A 6,550-nucleotide genomic window follows, 5' to 3' on the forward strand; every position below is an offset into this window, starting at 1 on the left:
GTGTCTCCTGCTTACTACCTAATCTATTCAGGTTTCAGAGTAACAGCCGTGCTAGTCTGTATTTGCAAAAAGAAAAGGAGTACTTGTGGCACCTTAGAGACTAACCAATTTATTTGAGCATAAGCTTTCGTGAGCTACAGCTCACTTCATTGAATGCATCCCATGAAGTGAGCTGTAGCTCACGAAAGCTTATGCTCAAATAAATTGGTTAGTCTCCAAGGTGCCACAAGTACTCCTTTTCTTTTTGCTAATCTATTCAGTTACCTCCCCTTTCCCTTTCTTTCACTTCCAATGGCCAATCCATAGCTGCCAAGTTTTTTCCTGTTCCATGTGTTCCTGTTCTCATGCACTCATGAGAAAATGTCACTGATTTTTCCCCCTCAGAGTTCTCCTGCCATCCCCCACCATCAATGAGAGTATATGTATGGGGAGTAGTAGGGTATTGCTGGTGGGGGATAGGGGAACTTGGGGTAAATCCTCTCATTCTGCCCCTCTCCTTATTAGCCTCATCAGTATCATCCCCCATTCTTTTCACCCCACTCCATCCCAACTCTCCCAGGGGCTCTTGGTACCTCCTCTACCTCTCAAGGGGCTTCGCACTAGCAAGCCAGCAGGGGAACAAATGGATGGGAGGCACAGAGGCTGCCTGAAATTGGGTGCAAAAGTAGAGATCAACAGGAGCAAGTGCAGTTATTTGCATGCAGACCAGCTGAATGAAGGAGATCTCTAGAGCCAGGCTGCTGGAAGTTGTGACAGGGCTGCCAAATACATTAAATAGGTGACACCTGATAGCCCTGCCAAGCTCCTAAACCTACAAAACTGCTGACAACAGCAAGGTTTGAGAGACTGTTACTGGGCCATATGCTCCCGAAGTCCTGCCTCTGTAGGGAAGCAGAGCGCTTAGCTAGTCCCCTCCCCTTGTTGCTGCTGAGTTTCTCTCTTGGAGAACACTGGGGCTTTTTAAAAGGCCTGCCCCCCACTTCCCAGGAAATTCTGTGTAAGACACCAGCCTACATGCTAATAAGGCCAGATGCCTCTATAGTCCTACATTAGGGAGGTATTAATGATATCAAACTGACTACAGTACCCTTACCTTCCTGCTTGATTTTAATAGATGTGCAGGACATAGGTCCCACAAACAAAGAGCAGCCTCAAGCACCCTTAGCTCATCAAAGAGTTTAGTAAATGACACTGGTTGAAACTCAACTAAAGTAAACATGACGTGTCCTCTTCAGGCACAGTTCTGCTCCCCTGAAAGTAATGTAGTCTGAATATCTGCAAAAAAAAAAAAAAAAGAAGATAAAAAATGCCTCACAATGAAAAATATGCAATTTCATTCCAAACTGTCCAGTGCCAGGAACAGTTTCACTGGAGGATACTCTGCAGAAGTGAGGGTGAAAAATAAACAATAAGGATTAAAACTGCTGTATGTGGTCCACACTGTTTTGAATAGTTTACTGGAAACAGTTTACAAGAAAATAAATTTCTTGAAACGATAATAAAAAGGTTTCCTATAAATGAATAATATCAATTCCTTCACTGTAGTAAAAATTAACATAGAACTTTGCATTTCTATAGAGTCTTCCACCAAACGATAACAAAGCACTTTATAAACATTTAAAAACCGAAACCTCACAGCACTTCTCTGAGGCAGTATTATCGTTATTTTATGGATAGGGCATCCTGAGGCACCACAAATTGAAGTGGTTTGCCTAGGGGGAAACACAAAGTTTATGGCAGAGCTAAGAATAGAACCAATATTTCTGGAGTCACATGCCTGAATCACAGATCATCCTTCCCCATTCCCCTGGTTTTTGGGGGAGCAAAACGAAACAGGCTACTTTATAGAAAATGTTTCAGTTGGAGTCTTCAAACCAGACAAATTCCTTGGTTCTACATTCTCCCTCCCAAACTGTATAATCCCACCACTGCAATCTAGTCTGTTTTTACAGTTACCATGGGTGTTTAGTTACAAAATGCCTACCCTCATTAGTCCGATATTTTTTTACCTGTTTACAAACCCCTGGTTATTTTTTTAAACACAAAATGTAACAATATCCACACTCTAGACTAGGGGTGGGAAAGCTTTTTGGCCTGAAGGCCACATCGGGGTTGCAAAACTGTAAGGAGGGCCGGGTAGGGAAGGCTGTGTCTCCCCAAACAGCCTAGCCCCTGCCCGCTATCTGCCCCCTCCCACTTTCCACCCCCGACTGCCTCCCTCAGAACCTCCACCCCATCCAACTGCCCCCTGCTCCTTGTCCCCTGACTGCCCCCCGTGACTCCCGGCCCTCTTACCATGCCGCTCAGAGCAGCATGTCTGGCAGCCACGCTGCCTGGCTGGAGCCAGACATGCTGCCCTGCAGGAGCACGCAGCCCTGCTACCCGCGTAACGGCATGGCTGCGGGGGACGGGGAGCAGCAGGGGAGGGGCCTCCCTGGCCAGGACCGGGCAGGACGGTCCCACAGGCCGTCGTTTGCCCACCTCTGCTCTAGACTGTAGTTCTACAGTTCCCTGATTTTCTTTGCATAATGACAGGTTTCAGAGTAACAGCCGTGTTAGTCTGTATTCGCAAAAAGAAAAGGAGTACTTGTGGCACCTTAGAGATTAACCAATTTATTTGAGCATAAGCTTTCGTGAGCTACAGCTTCATCGGATGAAGTGAGCTGTACCTCACGAAAGCTTATGCTCAAATAAATTGGTTAGTCTCTAAGGTGCCACAAGTACTCCTTTTCTTTTTGATTTTCTTTGTTTTTGAATAGTGTTAAAGGGGGTAGGGGGGAGCAATTGACCCCTCTTGACTAGCACAGTGATTTGGTTAAAATTAGTTTAAAAATCAATTTGCAAATTCATGTCACCAAAATTAACCACAATAAGGGAAGTGGTGGGTCACTCTTAGAGGATACAATACTGTTTCTTTGTGGTGAGTGAAAACTCTATTTCATTTGAATAATGTGTTTCAAAATCTCTCTATATATCATGGATGTAACAATAGTATGCTATTCTAGGCCAGTCACATTAGACTCCTTCCCTCTCTAATTTATTGTTCCTCATAGCTATAAATAGCAGTCATAAGAGCAAGGAAATTAAAACAATTATTCTTAAAGAGCCTGAGTGGTCTAGTGGAGTGATCCGTAGAACTGGGATAATACCTGCCTCACAGGGCTGTGTGAGAATTGATTTGATAATATTTGTACTGTGCTCTGAACATGAAAAACACTGTATGTGAGGAGTTACTATTAGTATTGGAGAGGAGATGTATCAATTTAAGTCCACCACCTTTTTCCAAGATACTGTTCAGGCTATCCCAGCTTTTTTTCAAACACTCTTTCAATGATCCAGTGGCTGAGTGCACTCTCTCCGACTTGCTGCGCACAATCGATGGTTTGGTGTCCAGCTCTAAATACAGAAAAATCACTTCTTTGGTCTGAAGCAGGGGTGGCCAACCTGTGGCTTTGGAGCCACATGCAGCTCTTCAAAAGTTAATGTGCAGTTCCTTGTATAGGCACCAACTCTAGGGCTGGAGCTACAGGCGCCAACTTTCCAGTGTGCTCACTGCTCAACCCCTGGTTCTGCCACAGGCCCTGCCCCCACTCCACCCCTTCCTGCCCCCTCCCCATAGCCTGCAATGCCCTTGCTTCTCCCCCTCCCCCACAGAGCCTCCTGCATGCCAGGAAACAGCTGATTGGGAGGTGCAGGGAGGGAGGGGGAGGTGCTGATTGGCAGGGCTACCAGTGGGTGGGAGGCGCTGGGAGTGGGGTGGGGGAGCTGATGGGTGGAGCGGCTGCTGACATATTACTGTGGCTCTTTGGCAATGTACATTATTAAATTCTGGCTCCTTCTCAGGCTCAGGTTGGCCACCCTTGGTCTGAAGTCTAATGCTGATGTTTGAGCCCATAAATCCATCTAAAAGATAGGCAGTTAAAGTTTGGATTTTGATGCCCTGGGAAACTTTGTGATGCAAGTTTCTCCGAATTCTGTCTGGAATCTTCCTACATTATTCTAATTAGTTAGTTACAGAATGCATGCATGAGCTTGTGCTTTTTGTATTTTGGATCTTTCAATAATTATTCAGCCGGCAGACCTTTAAAACAAACTTTATCCTAAGTGCTTTCATCTCACTGGGGCTTTGCAGGAACTATGAGACATACAGAATATCAACTCCCTTCTTTGGAGCCCAACTCAAAATGCCTGCCTACAGACTGCCTCTAAATGTCTTTCAACAGTTTCCCCAGTCATCAGTTCACCTCCTCATTCTTGCATTCCCCCACTCTAATCAGACATGTAATTGAGGAGTTCCCCTACTATGACAACTCTTGATGTCACCTCTAGATTATTTGAGGGTGGTAAAGACCATTTGTATCTACTCAAACAATTTGCATTGTTAAATTGCAGCATTTCCTGCGCGCTTGTTTTAATCCTGTAAAATATTGCTAGAAGGTTTATCTTCTGATTTTGGATTCAGACAGCATCCTCTTCCCTAGACTCTAAAACATGCTTATTATTTAAAAAGCTATGTAGGTACATAGGTGACCTAGCTATAGTTTTGAGAAATATTTGTCAAGTCCCCTCCACAGAAATATAAATGGATAATGTCCTGAGACATTGCATTCCACATTCCTTATGAAAATATGCTTATGATATGAATATGACATAACTGAGATATATTTTATGCCAGATGGCTCATGTGAGATATCATTGGAAAGGTTATGATTTACTGAATGCAATTATCCAATTTGTATGCCTGTATCATTTCTGTATCTGAAGATAGGAACATTGACTATGTATCTTTATTTCAACTATGCTACTGTGGGTGACGCCCACTGGTAACACTTCAGGTACAACAACGGAAAAGCCAGACAGGGCGGATGGCCCATCAGCAAGAGACAATGGACTGTAAAAGAGCTTAGTCTTCCTGTGAACATGTGGGTCAGCCTGTGAAGAATGGCTACAGGGGCCCTATAGAGGCATTTTACCATGTCACCCGATACGGGAACCCGTCTTGAATTCTGTACTTTTCCACGAGAAGCTGGAGGGTGGGAGTCAAACTAGGAAACAAAGGACTCCCGTCTTATGCAAATCCTATTTAAGGGTGGGGAGTGAGGTAATCCTGGTTGTCAGTTCTCCCCTGCTACTCCACCCAAGATGACTGCTGGAAACAACTAAGACTGAACTGGGGGAAAGAGCTGGACCCAGGCTGGAAGGGCATCTGACCTGTGAAGAAGATTATCAGAATCACATTTAGGGTGAGAACTTACATGTAATTAGTTTCCTTAGTGTATTAAGCTTAGTTTGCATGCTCTGTTTTATTTTCTTAGTAATCTGCCTTGTTCTGTCTGCTACCTCCTTAACTACTTAAAATAGACCTGTTATAGTTAATACATTTATTTCTGGTTTACAATATAACCCAGTTTATGTGATTTCTTATTCCTGAAGTTGTGCATACCCTCCTCCATATTGAGGGAGGAGGCAAATTTCATATAATTTTGGGTTTGTAGTCAAAGAGGGGTGGACATCTGGGTGCTGTGGCAAGCCCCTTAAGCTGAGCCTTCTCAGAGTGGATCTCTGTCTCTCTGTGCAGCTGGGTGTGGCCCTGCCTGTGTGCTTGGCTGGAAAAGGCTGGGGAGCCTAGCCCAGCAAGACCAGGTAAAAGGGGGCCTAGGCTGGCAGAACAGCCTGCCTCAGCGGCGTCCCAGCACACCAAGTGACATCCCAGGGGGTCCAACCCATCACAGGTACTCCTGTTAAAAATGGGAAGGTCTTGGTACAGATTCACCCGTGTCTATTCTGGCTTCTGAAGAGTAGGACAGAGGCTCCTGCAATGGCAAGTCCTCGGGAGAAAGAGGAAAGGCTCCAGCAGCTGAAAATGGCTACCTTGTACACTGCTAAGAAAAGTGCAGAAGTCAGCACTTCAGTGACTTGGCCGGGGTATGTGCTGAATCAGAATATCCCCAAAACAACGCCCAAAGGGAGGGTTTTGTTTTTGTTTTTTAACAGAACTTTAACCTAAGAGGCAGGACATGCACAGTACCACCTGCCCTTCTTTGGGGTGAATCCTTCCTTGGATGCATGGGCACAGAGAGATGTAGTGTACTTTTATAGCTGGGGTGAATCTAGCCCAGTGTTGAAGATTCTTCAGACTTTCTTGCAGCCTTACTTTTATAATGGCTACTGCTTCCAGGTAGAAGGTTTTTCCCACCGCCAAGTCTTATAAACAAGTGGCAAGGGTGAATTAACAAATTCTGGTTTTTTTAAATGTATTTACAGTACAGATGATTGTTAGCAAATAAAAGATCTTAACCCTTAGAAAATAAAAAGCACACCATAACGTTGTTACTGGATCTTGTCTTATTGCTACATATTAATTTTGAGAGGTCACTGCCTAAACACACAAACAGCTTATTTTCTCATAAAATATTCAAGCTCTATCCTGAGTCTCCACACTGTCTGTTTTAAGTACTGTGAAAATCCCATTACATAAATAAGTAATTTGAACATTTACATAATACGGTATACCAGGCAAGATGTGTGTCATCTTTCTGTGTTTACCACT

The sequence above is a fragment of the Natator depressus genome, chromosome 5 (assembly GCF_965152275.1).
Source record: "Natator depressus isolate rNatDep1 chromosome 5, rNatDep2.hap1, whole genome shotgun sequence".
Taxonomy (NCBI): domain Eukaryota; kingdom Metazoa; phylum Chordata; order Testudines; family Cheloniidae; genus Natator; species Natator depressus.